General features: G+C 37.6%; 1 protein-coding gene and 1 long non-coding RNA gene across 3 annotated transcripts in view; both read right to left on the bottom strand.

Moving 5' to 3' along the window:
* Positions 1-8036, bottom strand: part of LOC145665720 (uncharacterized) — a 17665-nt gene extending 9629 nt beyond the window's left edge. The window contains exon 1 of one of the 2 annotated variants that reach the window (XR_014127620.1): positions 7871-8036. This is a non-coding gene — a long non-coding RNA (uncharacterized LOC145665720). Of the gene's footprint in view, positions 1-4091; positions 4345-7870 lie in introns of those variants that run through there. The other variant, XR_014127619.1, reaches the window with a different exon arrangement.
* LOC145665976 (uncharacterized) overlaps positions 1-19298 on the bottom strand; it is a 101132-nt gene that overhangs the window by 59127 nt on the left and 22707 nt on the right. The gene's annotated exons all lie outside the window — the stretch shown is intronic.

Here is a 19298-nt window from a genome sequence, read left to right as displayed (position 1 = left end):
GAACCGGAAACAAAGCGACAATCTGCTGTGTGGGTGTTCCGCGAGAACCTAAACCAATCAAAGTTGTTCATGCACACTGTGCCTCCAAACAAACGATTGCATAAGTTTTTGGTAAATCAGGTCATATTGCAACTGTACCATTGGAGAATTGCAGAACAGTCAATGCAGAATGGTACACAACCATATGTCTATCAGAAGTACTGAATGTGAGCAAACAGTTCAACCGTCGTATCATTCTGCACACGACTATACGAGCTCGCACACAGCAGCTGCCACAAATGATTTTCTGGACCAGGAAAGCGAAGTCATGACATCCGGCTTATTTCCCTGATTTAGTTCCCAGTGATTTCTTTTTGTTCCCAACAATAAAGAACATGTTGCGTGGGAAGCGCTTTTGCACCTCCAGAAGAAGCCATCGAGACATACAAACTGCAGGTTTCACAGATACCAACCTCGGAGTGGCATACCTGTTTCAAGATTTGGTTCTATCGCATGAAAATGCACTGCTATTCATGGGGAGTACTTTCAAAAGCAATAAAAAAAATGCACTTTCATGTTCTTGCGTTCTATCATTTTCCCGAAACTTTCAGTGCAACCCTCGTATTGCATCACTGAGATATAAATAGCTTTGATTGTATATCTAGAAAAGTCACCCTCTCGTAAGAAGCTTCATTTGAACCCTTCGAGTTACTGCACTTCCCACCTGGATACAACAGGGTAAACGTAGTCTCAAGCAGGCCCGAAACCAGCCACATATGTTTAGAGGGACCATGAATATATTAGGGGGGCAAGTCATCAAAACTTCTCTTACAAATATCTAAATTGTGTTTTCTGTATTGAGGTCTGGAGGGGCCATGAAAAGTTTAGGGGGCAGTTGCCCACTAGCCTCCCCCTCTACTTACGGGCCTGGCCTCAAAACAAAACACTAGAATGTGCGCAACTGGGGATCAAAACACAAACGGAATAGGAGAAATAATTCAAGTGAATCAAAGCCTAGCATAGCGAGTTTTTGCGTATTAGTTGCTTTGTTAATACCTAATTCCTTCTAGAAATAGTGAAACAATACTATGAAGAAAAACTAATAACCGAATGAATCTCAAGGAACCGGAATAATTTCTGACTGATTAAACTAGTTATAAATTCTATAACTTACTGTTCCGTTGAAGGTCTCAACTCCAGCAAGTAGACCTACACAAAACCAAAACTAGGGAATTAAAAATTATTTTTCTTTTTTCATGTCGCACAGCTACGACCTTAGGCCAAAAGAGACTGACAATTAATAGAAGTGAACGCGTTTATGGAAGTAATTTGTTTCCACTCTCCCACCGAGAATCGGACGAGGGGCCACGTTTAGCAAGGCCACACGGAAATCACTAGACCAGTGGGGAAGACTACTAAAATACAAAGTAACAATATATTTAATGTATAGTAGAAATCAAATTAGTGTAAAGAATTGAGAAGGAATCTTATTCTAAATGCCAACAGGGTATATAGTATGCTATTTAACGCAGTTTATCTGAAATCGTGAACTGTGCACACCAGTGGCGTATTTAGGGGGGTGGCTTCCGGGCTTAAGCCCTCCCCGAAATCTTACTTAGTAAAGTAAATGAAATATCTTGCAGAATTTTCACATTTCCAGGCAAAGCCCCCCCCCCGAAAGTTAACAAAGCCCCTCCCGAACAAAATCGTAAATACGCCACTGGGACACACCAATATCATGGAACGATTTTTATGACGGTGCCCTTAAACTATACCAACTAAAGAAGTAGACCCAATTATCTTCGTGACATTAGGGAATGCAGGCAGGCGCATTAGCCCAGGTTGGGCACAGCTATAAAGAAAACGCATGGAAACAAAGTAAAACATCTTTCAGTTTTACGTCCCGCTTGTAACCAGAGTCTGATCTAGAAGGTAAAAACTGGGGGGGGGGGGGAAGAACCCAGACTATGGTAGGTATATCATGAGTTTACTATACACTTTGAAAGAAATATTAATAATACCTTAAATTATATCTGTCACTCAAAAAACTGGGGGGCCTAGCGCCCCCGGACCCGGGCTAGATCCGCCACTGCTTGTAACGTAATAAAATGTAATACAAGTACTTGATTGATCAAATCTGGTTATCATACCGTGAACCACCACTCGTAAAACAATGAAAATACAGTTACCAACTACTATGTGGTCTTCACGTTGCTGTTAGTAACCACATTATATCTTTACTATTACTTATCGATATATAACATGCTCTGTCTCATAACATCTATAGCATCTGTCCAAGTTAAAATTCAGTTGTTTTACGTTTTTACCAAGCACAGAATATGAACCCAGTCCAATCCTACAATAGTCTCACTGTGAAAGGTGAAATTAAACTGCCTGGCATTCGAACCCATGTCAGGCATTTGCTTTAACGTCCGTTGCAGACTCTCGTGGCGGCTTGCGTGCATACCCATGGCTTTCAACTATGGTTTAGTAACCAAATCAAGTGCCAAGACAAATACAAATAGCAAACACGCCAACTCTCCATATCAAGTTAACGCAGATGGGAGGGGAGGAATGTATACCTAAATTCCAAATTTATGTATCCAAAACAATGAAAACATGTTTTAATTTTGAAAATTATGTTTTCTAGACCAAATATGAACTAACCAGAGATTTCAAGGAACCAGTTCGTCATAAGCTAGAACCATCGCATATCACTAACTATTCAAAATTATATTACTAATTTCTAATATTTCAAACTACTAAGGCAAGGGAATGAGTTAATTTTTTGTGGAAGCTAATTTGAGCTCATTTTACTTTCATATATACATACCAATAAGCTGAAAGTTTCAAGAAGGCCTGAAGATGGTCAAAAAGGGTTCTCAAGCCCTCTCTCCTGGCCTACATCCTAGCTACGGACATGACCGTGTTATACTACTCTATGTGAAGATACGTTCCTCAACCAACATAGGACATTTTTTTCGATTGCTTACGTAAAGAAAAAATATTTTATGCAACCTATATACACCTTTGAGTAATTTCAAAATGCTCCAAGATTTCAAATGACTTAATCCAACAGTCAATATTGTATGATATTTAAGTTATGAAATGAGAGCTCGGACCACGGTGGCTCAGTGGTAGTGTGGTCACTTCTGACGTGAGGAATTACTCCCTGTTCAATCCTTGTTCCAAGGTTAAGTACCATAAACTCCGTCGGTCCAGACCTACTATGTAAGTGAACCGGTAAAAATGCACTTTAAACAGAACATTCATAGGAACCAATACTAAACCGAGCCCTGCGGGGTGTCTAACCCCGTTCGCTTGCTGTCACTCGCTCAGTTATATTTCCCTTAGTAAGTAACACTGGAGATCTTATATTTGCAGGATTGGGGGAGAAACTAAAAGATACCCAAAATCACTTGTTCTGCTCAAAGTGCACTCTTACCAGTGAACGAAAATTAAGCAAACCTAACCAAAATATATTTATACGTAATTATGCCAGTTTTTTTTTTTTTTTTTTCCTTTTTAATAGAACCACTCAATCGTAGTAAAATAATCACCCTGACTACTAAGTAATCTTGACTCGCTATCGCTCACTTGGCATTACTATGTGAATTGAATATTGAGCTTTGATGAAGAAAGTAACCATCCTGGGTACCAACTCTCTTTACTTATATATGCGCACCAGCATTCTAGAACCTTCCCCGTAATTACTGTCAAAGTTGAAGAGCTATTGGGGCTTAACGGAATAAATAGGTCTACACTGTTCCCAAGTGCTTTGTGATGAACAAACACCATGGCCCTTTTTTCCACAGAGTTCTCTCGTTTCCTCCCACTTTCGTTATTCCAACATAATCATTCATTTCATAATCAGTCTCCCTCAGCCCCAGTGCATAATCGTGGGACATTAAACTTTAAAAAAAAAAAAAAGAAAAGAAAAGAAAGATTAACGTAGTCTACACAAACTGCTACTTCTATAAACATACCTTCATACATTTACGTAAATAAAAAACAAACGAGCTTACGGAATCTCGCAGCACTGAGGTGAAAGTAAAACAAAACTAATTGAAATGTAAAGTAGTAGATCTTCTAGTGCAGGAAAACCAACTTACTTGAAATCCTAGGTGAGTGACCACGATCAAAAATGCTTCCACTCTCCTTCTTATACTAATTTTGCACATCAAATGTCAAGCCAAGACGAAGCTAAGTCGCTTCTATGCTACTGAATTCTGGGTATTACAAAAATAATGACAACCCGCCCGCTAATGCTACCAATGAAAAGGATCCACCAGTTAGTAACCCCTACGGGCAATTTTACTATTGGGCAATGGAAATAAAAAAAAAAATGCTTTTTACGTTAAGCAACTGATAGCAGACACTGATATATTACTTGTTTTCTCTGTTGTTTTTTAAACCTTTCAATACCCACGTATTTTTTCTGTTGTGGGACTGGGTTGTTAGTACACAAGATATACATGGAAAGATACAGCAGGCGGCGCGGTGTCTCATTGGTAGAGCGTTCACCTCCGGTGCTTGGGGTCCCTGGTTCGATCCCAGCTCGCGCCGTGTGGACTTTGTGGTGGACAAACACCGTGCTCGTGGGTTTTCTCGGGGTTCTCCCGTTTCCTCCCACTTTCTTCATTCCACCATTTCACTCATTTCTCATTATCACCGTCTCCTTTAGCCTAACCGGCATAACCGTGGGACGTTAAACTTAAAGATTTCATTTCATTTTCAAAGATACAGCACCGAGGCTACTAGGCTATATTAGACGTAGATCCGTAGCTTTCATTCAAACCACATTAGAGAGCACGGTGGCTCAGTGGTAGATCCTTATCTCTGCGGCGTGAGGTCCCTTGTTCGATCCTCGACCAAGTAAGTTTGGGGTGGGCAACATCGTGTGCGTGGATTTTCTCGGGGTACTCCTTTCCCTCCAACATTCTCATTCCATCAATTCTTCCATCATCATTCACTTACTTTGATCATCGTCTCCCTTACCCTAGCGGACATAAGTATGGGACGTTAAACTGAAAGATTTCATTTCAATTCATTTCATTTCTCAAACCACAGTACCTACCATCGAGAATCAAACCTGTTCTGCATAGGCAGCGAAGTTCTAACTACTTGGCCATGAGGAATCCCATCAGGGGTGTCATTTAGAGAGGGCAGGGAGGGGCAATTGCGCCCCTGAGATTGAGATTTATATAGATTTTATCAATAGGATAGTATTAAATCAGTAAGAAAACGCAAAATTTTACTTATATCAAGAGGTCTTACCCCCCCCCAAGCAAAATCTGAAATGACGCTCCTGAATCCCATCGATGTATGTTTGGTTTGGTCAACAACATATTTTCCTCCTTTGCTTCTTTCTTTAGTGGTTGAATAATAATAATAATAATAATAATAATAATAATAATAATAATAATAATAATAATAATAATGAGTTTCTTCGTGGTTAAGCGGTTAGCGTACGCGCCTTTGGCATGAGAGACCCGGATTCGATTCTTGGCAGGAGTTCATGTGGTTCGAATTCCACGTTAATCAGTAGGTCCCGTCTCATATATCCTCGCTGCTTAAAGGGACGTTAAACTCAAAATCAACTCAACTCAATAATAATAATAACATACATCCAGAAATGCTTTAGAGGTGGCTGCAAATCGGATGATTAATATGTATGCTTCATATACATAAAACAAAACGTAATAGACGACTAGTTAGCTTCCATGGGCACGTTGTATTACAGAAAGATCAGTATTATAAACGTAATTTGGAAGATGGTATAAATATAAAGAAGGCAACAATGTAATCCTGGTATCTTATGCGTTCATCACAGGGATGATACTGCATTGTAATATATATAGAATATAGGAATAGTCTATAGTTGTTTTAAGACATCGGAGAACTCCAGTATGTGACGTAAAATAAAGTGATAAACAATTCCGCTTTTTTCGCCTGTGATCAGTACTCCAACTAAGATTTTTTTTTTTTAAAAAAAAGGTACATTGGAAGCTTGTACGGTGGCGTCAACTGCCGTGTCCCCGTACGAATCCTTCCATTTAACACAATGCTTCTTCACGACTGCCGGGTACGAAGAGTTGCTCGAGACAGTTGTTCTAAAGCTAACGGTGGCGGCGACTGTTTTAGAGGAAGCAACTACAGTTGCCCCGTACAAAAGCTCCAATTTAAGCAATACTTCACAAGCAGTGACATAACTCGGTGGTTGCGTGTTAAAAGGACATTAGAAGAACTAAAACACGTAAATGACGTAATCGAATTTTCCGAAGAAATAAAATAAATTTCGATGATTTTTTCCAAACCAAACTTTGACTTTCCGCTGAATAAAATGAAATGAAATGAAATCTTTAAGTTTAACGCCCCAGGAATATGCCGGTTAGGCTAAAGGAGACGGCAATAATGAGAAATGAGTGAAATGGTGGAATGAAGAAAGTGGGAGGAAACGGGAGAACCCCCGAGAGAAACCAAGAGCACGGTGTTTGTCCACCACAAAGTCCACTCGACGCGAGCTGAGATCGAACCAGGGTCCCCAAGCACCGGAGGTGAACACTCTACCACTGAGCCACCGCCCCCACCCCCGCTGAATAAAGTCGAAGTCACTACTTCGAAAATGAAATGAAATGAAATCTCTAAGTTTTACATCCCACGTTTATGCTGGCTAGGCTAAAGGAGACAGTGATGATGAGAGATGAGTGAAATGGTGGAATGAAGAAAGTGGGTGGAAACGGGAGAACCCCGAGAAAAAACATGCACACGACATTTGTCCACCACAAAGCTCACTTGGCGCGAGTTGGGATCGAACCAAGGACCCCATGTGCCAGAGGTAAAGGCCTTACCACTAATCCATCATGGCCTCTATTAATAAAATTGCAAACTTTTTTTCATGTTATAAGTGTACAGCATACAGTACATATATACATTGTATTATTTATACCTTTTATAAACCATGAGTTGTAAGTAACAGACCGTCTAACGTCGTAAATATATTTCACGTGAATTACTTTTCTATATTGAAAGTATTTATCACGAAAACCTATCAACATAATATTTTCAGATTTGAAACGTCAAAAACTGGAATGTTACGCGCTTACAAGTACGTCAGATAAGCTAGTAAATTTGCATGCATAGTAAAACTAAGTAAAGTTGACTGATAATAATTTCCGCCCCATCACATTTGGTGCCTTAACTCTCTGTGCTACTCGACTATTTTTACAAATTGATTCCCTCCCTTCACAATGTTTCACGAAACAAATCTTGGACCCGGTAGAGTTCTCACCTCTGACGCCTTGGGTCCATGGGTCGATTCCAGCTACTGTCAAGTGAGCTTTTGGTGGGCAAACACTGTGTGCGTGATTACTCTTAAGATTCTTCCGTTCCACCCCACTTTCTTTTTGCAACCATTATCACCTATCTCATCATCACCTTGGTGGATAATCGCAGGACGTTAAACAAAAAGCTTTATGTGAAAATATTCTAGCAAAAATGGCTAACAGTCTTTTAGACTACACGAAGACGATATTCGCGCTGAACACGGTTTCTAAGCAAACATGTTATGAAGTTATGAGATTTACTCTATGTTATAGTAATTCTCCTCCGAGGAAGGGACCGTCTAAAAAGAAATAAATAAACACAACACAACATTTACTTTGTGCACCTTGAAATGTAGAAAAAGTTTATAAGCGCCAATGTTCAAAGAATTCTCAAAATTCAGATTCGCCCATTCTTTCTTCTTAACTAACGGGTTAAAATAGGAAGAGTTGCAACCAGAAGTCACGTTAACATGTTAGTGATTTATTAAGCTTAAAGAGAGTTATACTAAAGTAATCGGTAATTAAAGGAATATTTAATTAATGTTATAGTTAACTATTGTACTTACTCAGGCTTTTGTTTCCTTCCTTTGTTCTTTTTAGCTGTAAACAAACCTAGTTCAGTAAATGACTCTTCTTCTTCTTCTTCTTCTTCTTCACCAATTTAATGCCCGAGGCAACAAATATCGTTGGATAGTTAGTAAATATATGAAGCGTATAATAAATTAATAAGATCGTGTTACGTAGTAAAGTATTAAAAGTATAAAGTAGAAGATATAGAATGAAGGGTGTTACGACCTCCCACGCCGTGACACGATATGCATAAACCGACCCGCAAGAAAACGACAGTTGTTCTTTGTTCAGTGACGTCACTCATGATGAAAGAAAGAACTGTCCATGGGCGGTCAGAATCTCACATACAGATGGATGTATGAAATATATAGCTGACGTATATAATATACGTATACATATGTAATATACGGAAGTTTGTTCGATGTCAGACATCCTGCAGCAACATGATGTAATATCTAAGTGAGAAAAAGGCAGTAATTATGTAGTATATGGATAACGTATGCTCCATACAGATTTCCGTACTAAACGTAAGGATTCCATATATTTGTACAACATACCGCTGTCCGGATAACGGATTTTTCTCAGTGTGGAACTGTAGAAATAACCAATTATCTTTATGACGATTTTTATAAGATTTTGTTCTCGCCACTTTAATCTGTTTTGCATACATTATGCTAATTTTCCTGCATACTACCGATTTTGGTTAGAAAACACCATTACATTTAATTTTTGAGAAGATCTCCTCATTAGGAATATAATATGCTGATAGGATGTTCACACCTGCTAGAAATCTTCGTGGTTTCACGGCATGTGAGTTTGACATAGCGCACTTTTGATACACAGAATCTGGGGTTCAATATCAGGTGGAAAGTGTTGAAATTGTAAGCATTATGACGGTTCGGATTCAACCTTAAAATGTAAGTCCATGTCTCATATAGCCCAAGTCCGCGGTGGCTCAGTGGTATTCACCTTTGGTGCATGGAGTCCTTGGTTCGATTCCCGCTCGCGCCAAGTGATCTTTGTGGTGGACAAACACCGTATGCGTGGGTTTTCTCGGGGTTCTCCTGTTTCCTCCCACATTCTTCATTCCAATATTTACTTCATTTTCATCATCGCCGTCTCGTTTAGCCTCACCGGCATAAGCGTGGGACGTAAAACAAAGATTTCATTTCATTTCATATAGCCTTGATGCTGAAACGAGCTTTAAACTCAAATCCAACCAACCTAATAAACTAACTTGTCTCAATTTTAGATTTGCAAGTCTTACTGTTGAAAGGGAAGTGAATAGGAAGAAGTCTTTTTTAAGATAGAAGGCTAAAAATTAGTAGAAAGAAAACAATTCTCGTTAAACGGAAAAGGAAATTTGGAAGTAAAGGTTACCAGAAGAACAATTTAATGAAGTTATTTTTTTTTAATTAGGTTCAACTGTTTCCAAGAATTTTGATTGAGACTTGGCAATAACGCACAGAATGCAAAGGGATGTCGAAATAGGAGGAAAGTATAAGTCGTTTCGTGTGACTGCAGAATCACATTAAAGAACAAAGTAATGGTTTATAAAACAGTGGTTATGCCAGCAATGATATACCGAGCAAAAACTTGATTAAGAAAGAAGCCACAGGAAAACAAATAGAATGTTACCGAAATAAAAATGTTGTGGTGAACATGTGATGGAATAAGAAGAGACAGACTGATGAATAATAGAGTAAGAGGAGCAACCAAATTTATATACATATCTAAGAAGATCCAGAAAATAGATTGCATTAGAATGGCTAACTAATGAAAAGAACAAACGACTATGTAGTTAGAGGAGCGATGGCAATGGAAGTGGATAGAAAGAGAGGTAAAGAGACACTAAGAATGAAATGAATGGACATGATTAAGAATTACTTCTGGTGGGAGGATTCCGGGACAGACTTTATAGAGAAAAGTTAAGAGAAACGTCGAAAAGATTGAGAGAAAGAATACTAATTTAATTAAAACTTTATAACACAGGCTTCTCGCAAGTTTACGATTTCTATGGACTAATAGCTACAACATTTATTTTTGCAATATAGTCTGAGATTAGACTCTCATTAGAACAAGATCCAAACTCCGATCTATCGAGTACTTTGAATCGGATCCCATAATAAAGATTTAGCTGGAATCAATGGCGCACGCAAGGAAGGTTCGAGGTTTAATTCCTCTTGAGTAAGATGTAATGCAGGAATTTACATTATTAGCGTTTAACGAAAAAAAAAAAAACGTCGAAAGATGAGAAGTCTACTAATCGACAGATCTCATTAAACGGAACAAAATGATATGGGTGAGTGTAAATCCTCATGCGTAGTTTCCGATAAAGCCGAGAAAACTAATTTGTTTCTAAACCTACAAATGCATGTTGTATAGAAACAGTAATCTATTAAGAAGTTCAGCTCTAGGTTACGATGTATTTGAAAGCGTATGTGTGAAAATATTAACTGTACCTATATCAACGGCTCGGCTACCACTGAGAGATCTTACAGCAGAACAACACCACTCAGAAAACGACTTGGAGTCTCATCATCGGACTACAATGCATGAGGATTTGTGCTGAAGGAGAAAATGATTGTAGATAAAGGATTTTTAATTGAGTTTCTTGAACAATATGCACCTAAAAGGTAGAGACGGATCAGTAAGGTTTAAATAAGGAGAGCCTTTGCTACAATTATTGCATAATTTTTTAATAAGCAAAACGGTGCTACATTTAATAATCTGGTACAGACGTAAATCGTCTGGTATTAAATCTAATATGATCAGACATTTGCAATAAAATGTAGATAATCATATAACTTCTAGATATACACTGAGAAAAAAAATTGTAGGTGGCATACTTAAAAAGATAGGTTACATGCGTAATTCCTGTAGTTTTTGGACTTAACGTACACCAGACGTATAACTGAAAACGCATGTTTTATAATACTTTCTGTATAAGTGTTCCATCTATACGTACTTTCTGTATGAAACAATGTAGGCGGTCAGGATCTCACATACAAATGGACGTATATAGCATATAGCTGACGAAGGTAACATAAGTATATACATGTGATATACGGAAAACTGTTAGATGTCATACATCCTGCAACGGCATGATGTAACATCAAACGGCAGTGCCTATGTATCATACGGATAACGTATGCTCCGTATTGATTTCTATAGTAAGCAAGAGGATACCGTATATTTGTACAATATACCGCTGTCCGGAGAACGGATTTTTCTCAGTGTAATAAGTTGTAAATAGTTTCATGACTCATTACTCTAATTCGAAAAAAATGAAACGAAATCTTTGAGTTTTACGTCCCACAGTTATGCCGGTTAGGCACAAGGAGACGGTGATGATGAGTAATGAATGGAATGGTGGAATGAAGAAAGAGGGAGGAAACGGGAGAACCCCGAGAAAACCCACACACACGGTGTTTGTCCACCACGAAGTTCACTTGGCAGGGGCTGGGATCGAACCCGGGACCCCTAGCACCAGAGGTGAGATAAATGAACAAAAATCTCGCTTGACCTGAAAGGAAATGATCAAACCCTGAGAACGTGACTCACTGGAATCATTATACAGCACATACCATTCGTTCTCACTGAACTTTAGCTGTATGAGTAAACCGAGAACAAAAGTCTAGATGGATTCTGGTGTCTGTAGCTTTAGTTTCATACTAGCCTTTGGTTAGCTGGCGGCTCCGCCCCCAGAGCCCAGACTCCACGTTTTCTCGGCCTACGGCCTCGAATTTCTTGTGTATCAGCCTTTGCATCAAGAGTGAATTTCGTGTATTTGCTCTTTAATTACATTTCCTGAATTTGATCCACCTGAGGATTTCGCCCACTGACTCGGCCTACAGCCTCGCACCTGTTAAACCCACAATTCTATCAAATTCAAATTTCTTTTCATATTTTAACTATCTAAAAGATAAGATTTTGTATCCGAAGAAAAGTCCATTTCAATAATATGGGGATTTCTTCGCCCCTATTTAGACCCCTTAAAAACTAAAAATATTTAATTTTGGCATTTTCCTGTGGGTTAGTCTTGGAAGGCTACAATCATGCCAAATTTCATCATTGTAATCCTGCTGGAAGTGTCTAAATATTTTGGGGTGTAGAAGATGTCCCATAGAAATAACATTGAAAATATTTTTTAGTTCCCCATAAAACAACTCTACAGTTGGAAATTTGTATTTTTGACGCTTTACTTAGTTAACGCTAAGGAAAATGTACAAGCACATCGATTTTCAAGTATCTATTCCAAGTATCTAAAACATGAGATTATAGATCCCAAAAAGGGCTCATTTACATAACATGGGGGATTTCTTCATTCCCTTTTAGACCCCCTAAAATTTAAAAATATTCGTTTTTGGCAATTTTCCTGTGAGTTAGTCCCGAAAAGCTACAATCATGAAAAATTTCAACTTTCCACGTCAACTGGAAGTACCCCTCTATTTTATGTCAGTTCATGTAGTTTTGTTTATAGTTAGGATTAGGTTAGGATTTTTTGTTAAAGGCGGATACAAAACTAAATAACTTTGTTCCGACTTTAATTAGGTCATTTCTACCTCAAGAAACTGAAATAAATCTTTTCAGTTTTACGTCCCATTCATATACCATGTATAATATATATGATGATGATGAGAATGAATACAATGGTGGAATGAAGAAAGTGGGAGGGAACGGGACAACCCAGGGAACACTCAAGAACACGATGCTTGTCGACCATAAAGCCTATTTGGCGCGAGATGGGATCAAACCAGAGTCCTCATGCACCAAAGATTTTATTTTATTCTATCTATACATATTTCTGGGCATTACTGGTATCTATGGCTATAAACCCGTAACATATTAGAGATCACATCTTTCGGCGAGCATAGTATGTATCAGGGAAAGGAGGGAAGCGACCTGGGACCTGTACGTTAGGTGTCATCCCGGCATTTGCCTGGTGTGAATGAGGAAAATCCCACTTAGGATGGCTGGCCGGGAAAAGTTGTTACGTCTTTTCGATCGAGTGTCCCCACTGGAATCGAACCTCGGACCACTGCACCAAAGATTAGGATTTTATCACTTTCTAAAAGTTAACTGATTAATCGAACATTCCTCAGTAACTTTATTTCTGTAATTACCTCTATTGTACCTAATTTCACGCGACAGGGACACGAATACACGAATGTCGAAGACAGTTAAAATTTTACATATGCTTTCCCATCTGGAATCGAACCCAAGACTATGTGAACCATCACGCACTAGACTAGCAACTCGGGGTCCCATTTTCTCCACAAAAGTGTTCCATAGTCATAAATATGCTCACTTATGAAAAGAAAGTTTACGAACGAAAGGAATTTACTCCAGATAAAATCTACGACTTCCATCCAACTCTCAGATGACATCAAAGTGTCCCAATTCAATACAAAAGCTGTGAACTAAGCACCACCCATAACATTTCTTTCATTTGCGAAGATTTTGTTTGGCGATAAGATGACACAAATCCACCACCCGCTGGAATTACTCGCTCTCCCCTCGCTCTCGCTATAGTGGTTGAAGGGACCGGGCGGTATGATCAGTCACATAAACTCTTGTTCTGCATTTGTAGTTTTACAACCCCTCATAGAGCTGGAAATGATTCATAAGGTCAAACAGGTTTCAAATGTTTCTTCGGATGTAGCAACAGCGGATGTATGGAGAACGAACACGGTTCGTCGCAACAGAGCTCAGTTCAATTCCCGGTAGGGACTCATGTAATTCGGAATGCACGCAATAAACTAATAGGATCTAATACTACTACTACTATTACTATTACTACTACTACTACTACTACTACTACTACTACTACTACTACTACTACTACTACTACTACTACTACTACTAATAATAATAATAATAATAATAATAATAATAATAATAATAATAATAATAATAATAATAATAATAATTTGGTTTTACTATATACAGTACCTGTATTCCTAATTCTAATTTCCAATCTATCCAACACCTATTGGAGGCCGCGTTGGCTCAATGGTAGAGAGCTCACCTGTGTTGCGTGGGGTCTCTGACTCGATCCCAGATCTCATCAAGTGAGCTTTGTGTTCGACAGGCACTATGTGCGTGGACTGTCTATGAATTATGTTTGCTCCTACTTCCTGCATTCCAGTATTTCTTTTGTTATCATTCCCATCTGCCTTTTCTTTGCATAAGAGCATGAAGGTGGAACGTTAAACTCGAAGTGAATATTTGTACTTCACGTGTTTTTTTGCTTTTAGTTTTAGTTTTTAGATACATGTGGGAAAAGAACTGACCACTATATCAACGCTCTGTGGCCCTTCCCTCTTTCCTAGTCGTTAGAAAGTGTGCCTCATATGAAGAATAAAACTTCCTGTGAAAAAATAACTGGAACGCAAATTACGGTGGTTCATATCGTATCTGAAATTTTAGGTCCAAATGTAATACTGTATAATCTCTGTACACGGTACTGAAAAGACACGCTAAAGTTCAACTAGCAACAATCTCTTATCTACGATGATAGTGACTCCACCAAACGACTTTAAGAGAGCCCACCTCAGAGCAACTTAGAGGCGGATCTAAAAGGCAAAAACTGGGGAGGGGAGGCAGCGAGAACCCAGCTTATGACATGTATATCATGAGCTTATTATAAACTTTCAAAAATATATAAACAATAAACAATAGCTTGATAATTTTTGCTTGATTATTTTTTCAAAAACTGGGGCTAGGCTCCCGGCCCCGGGATAGATCCGCCACTGGAGCAACATACTCAGACAGGAAATATCTATATTTACTTAAAAATGTGTTTAAAAATTTGCTCTGAATATCCAACCCAATAGGATAAAACACCCTCTATAGCCTAAATACAGACACATAAAAGTCAAACTTTACAGGCTATTCTGTTCAGATGGATATTAAATATTTGCCATCACGTGCAATGCTAACATCACGCTCACAATTTACAACAAAGTGCGAGAAATGTTTTGTTTCGATTCTCGTCTCGAGAAGATTGATACCTATTTTTTAAGTTCGAGACGAGATGAGAAACATAATTAATCTCGAGGGGAACTCGAATTCACCCACGTCCTACATCTCAAACACAACTTTATTCTTACATGATTCATAGCATAAAACTAAAAATTGGTAAAGTGATTGCACGAACACCATGAAGATCATTTATCAATGTTTAAATATGCACAAGTCATATATAACTAACTAACTATAAGAAAAGGATAGTATTGAGATTATTTCAAGTTGGATTACGTGGGACACATGTCTGCAATCAGGGACAGCGCTCCACTGTTTCTCTGGGTGGGCCAGATGTAGGCCATAGAACAGTAGTGATAACCTAGCTTGTTCCGACGATTAACTAACTAACTCTATGGCCTATGGAACCCGGAGGTTCAAAACCGCATTCACAAAAGCTCTCCACTGACTTTTATCCTTAGCCAATTGGATCCGATTTCTACTTTGTATTCCTGTCTCTGCGAAATCCATCTTAATATTGTCCTCCCATCTGCGCCTAGGTCTTCCTAATGGCCGTTTTCCGATTGGTCTTTGAGACAAGACTTTGAAAGCGTTTCTACTTTCTTCCATTCTAGCTACATAACCTGCCCACCTAAGCCTCCTAGACTTGATGACCCTAACAATGCTGGGTAAACCGTATAAATTATGTAGTTCCTCGTTATGAAGTTTTCGCCATTCCCCATTCCCGTTCCTCTTGGGTCCGAATATTCGTCTCAGGATCTTGTTCTCAAATACTTTCAGTCTATGTTCTTCCCTCAGAGTAAGCGACCATGTTTCGCAACCATACAGAACAGCGGGCACGATTATCGTTTTATATATTTTAACCTTCAAATTCCTCGACAGAATTCGCGACGACAAGAGATTTTGAACTGAATAGTAACACGAAATCCCTGATGCTTTTAGTCGACATTTAATTTCTTCGTGAATATGATTTTCATCTGTTAATATTGATCCTAGATATTTAAAAGTATCCACTTTAGCAAAAAGTATTATTTAATATTTTAACGTATTCATAATTTGCTGTACATAAACATTCATAAGTCTTATATAATATACTTTAATAATAAATATGGCTTAAATGTTGTTACGTACATACATGTACTCTTCCTGAACGTGAACCTCTCTAACAAGGAAAAATTCTGCTAACTTCTAGATGAAATTAAGAAACACAATCAGGCCATAAAATTTAGTTGAGTTTGAGTTTAGCGTCGCTTTCACAGCGAGGGTATACGAGATGGAACCTACTTATTAACATGGAATCCGAACCACATGAACTCCCGCCGGGAATCTAACCCTGATTTCCCACGCGAAAGGTGCGTACGCTAACCGTTAGTCACGAATGAGCTTGATAAAGTTTATGTATAAGTTTACGAGAACGAGAAAAGTTTATCTAGCATCGAGACTAGATGAGAAAAAATGTTTGAGAGTCGAGACAATACGACACTTTCACCAGACAAGACGAGAAAATCGTGCCAATACTACTAATTTTATACTTACCTAATTAATCCGCCATTACACTTACTCGACCTCACACGCATTGTCATAATATCATTTCGACATTACGCTTACTTAGCGTCATGATTACAATATAACTAGAAAATCACACTCACAACACCCTTTCGAGCGACTTTACATTTACTCATCCTTACACTCACATCAATTCGACAATCGATATAACGCTTACAACATCTTTTCGACCACACGATCACTTAACTTCATACTCACAACATTAACATCTATCACATTCGACCTCACACTTAGAACATCCTTTCGACATTACTCACACGACTTTATACTTACATCATGATCTAGACATCACGCTCAATAAACTCACGATCAGTTCGTGAGGTTGAGGTCACGTGCGCTTGGTATCAACGCTATTTGTATTATTAGATGACATATTTACAAATAGACAATATGTTTGTTAATTGATGGTGCTCATAAATGAGACGAGACAGAAAATATTTTCTCGTCTCGAGACCCATTATAGAACTGTTGTCTAGTCTCGATTTTCGGATTTTTTTCTCGTCTGGTCTCGATTTTTCTTGTCTCGTTTTGTAATTTATGTAGAAAATGTATGCTCTGTTGGTTTCTTAATTTAATAAAGAATTGATCAATAGCCTTTCGCTGCGCAAGAACTCCTCAAGAGTAAAATGTAACAACATTTAAATATGTTTATTATTACAGTATATTGTATACTGACTTGCATATCTTCAAACATTTATTAATGCTCTTCATTTTGTTCGTATAATCACCTCATAAACTTATAGTTTCTATATTACGAATCATGTAACAATGAACATTGTTTGAGACCTAAAACTTGGACGAACTATTATAGCCCACGAAACTACAGAAAATTTACGACTCGTCTCAAATTTGAAAATCTATTCCACTAAGTCACTTCATAATCATTCACTTTCATTAATAATGTTTTACTGTACAGGCTACACGGCATAACAGTGAGTTGTAAACAGATATATTTCATTTTTCACTTACAATTGATTAAATACGTTTTGTTTCCTTTTTTCCTACAACTTTTAAGCTAGGGATGGGCACGAGCGAGTTTTCTTTGAAACTCGACTCGACTCGAAACAGACATCTTTTACCTCGACTCGAGAACTCGGCTCGAAAAATTTCCTTCAACTCGACTCGAATTTTGCTCGAGTTTCGAGTCGAGTCGAGCCAAATCCTGTATGTAGTTTCAAGTACTCTCTTGAATTATTCCATATAGACAATATAATTATTATCAATGTTACTACTTCTACTACAATTATTATTATTATTATTATTATTATTATTATTATTATTATTATTATTATTATTATTATTATTATTAAAACACCGTGTATAAACATGAAAGATAGGCAGTTTGTATCTGAATACGAAGAACTAGTTGACTGCAACTTAGGTAGTCGTGAAGTCTAGGAGGCAAGAACGTTGTTCATGAGGTTGGAATTTGAATCCCGGGGGAGCAAGTATTCGGGCTCGAGCCAAAATTTTTTAAAAGTTATAGGGCGCCGGCCAAACATGTTCAAAACTACTCGGCCCAGGTTTGTCAACGGCTCGAACGGCTAGGCTCATAGCTCATTCGCTATGGAGCCGAATCGAGAAGTAGGGATGCGCACGAGTCGAGACATGTCTCGAATTTCGACTCTCGAGTCGAGACAAACTTCTTTCTCGACTCGAATTTCTCAGTCGAGACACGAGTCGAGTCGAGACTACTCGTAAAATTCTTGATTCGACTCGAATGTCTCGAAAATCTTTGCTTATTTTTAAAATTATTTCGAAGTAACTAATCACATAGAAACAGGTATTTTCCTTGAAACCAATACCATACCAGCATTTATTACTTCGAAAAGGTACAGGTATTTTTAAAGTTAATAGTTAACCTTTCGCCAGCGGGCTTTAATTTTCTTCTCATTTCAGTTAATTAAAACTAATAATTATATGTCATGATATCTGATAGACTTTAAATATGCTAACAACACTTAAGTAACTATCCAGATATCTAATGTGTATAAAACTGTTGCGCTGAAGTGAACTTCGTAAATTGTCTAAGTGAGCAATTGGCAGTCTATAATAATTTATTGGATTTAGTAAAAATTTAGTCAAATGCTATATCTGGAGCATTGGATTAATTCTGATAAATCATTATTATTTAAATCAAGATTTAAATCATTTGATTTTTTAAACAATCAAGTGATTATTAAAATCAAATTCCGAAATAAATTAATTTGAATTGAAAATAAGTAAAATCCCTTTTCTGTTCTGTTATTTAGTCAAATGCTATATCTGGAGCATTGGATTATTTCTGATAAATCATTATGATTTAAATCAAGATTTAAATCATTTGATTTTTTAAACAATCAAGTGATTATTAAAATCAAATTCCGAAATAAATTAATTTGAATTGAAGATAAGTAAAATCCCTTTTCTGTTCTGTTATTTCAATTATGGAGGATAATAATCATAATACGATGAGACTCAAATGTATGTACAGCACAGTATGAAAATGAGTGTTATGCAGAGAATGAATAGGGAAAATCCCATTTTGAACGGGTAACAAGGCAATCCTGCTTTCTTCTCTTCGTAACATAGGGTTTGTAAATCATAAACTATTCCAACGAGGAAATCACCATTCGAATTTAAGAAGAAAATTCTTTTATGTGCATGTCTGTTTGTTCCCAGATTTTATTTTATTTTATTTATTTATTTATTTATTTTAAGATTTTATAACTTTAGGCGAAATTTATAGATTTTATATGTATTTCGTGCCGCAAGCTAGTTCTGATTTTTTAAAATATGCCCTACCAAATATCAATAACGTTTGGGAAAAAATGCAATGTTGATAAACGTTGTTGTACTTTTTCCGTAATGCTTAAGAAACTTTGTTTGGGA

The sequence above is a fragment of the Thermobia domestica genome, chromosome 12, assembly GCF_964235325.1.
Source record: "Thermobia domestica chromosome 12, izTheDome1.hap1.1, whole genome shotgun sequence".
Lineage (NCBI taxonomy): Eukaryota > Metazoa > Arthropoda > Insecta > Zygentoma > Lepismatidae > Thermobia > Thermobia domestica.
This window is presented reverse-complemented; position numbering and strand designations above follow the sequence as displayed.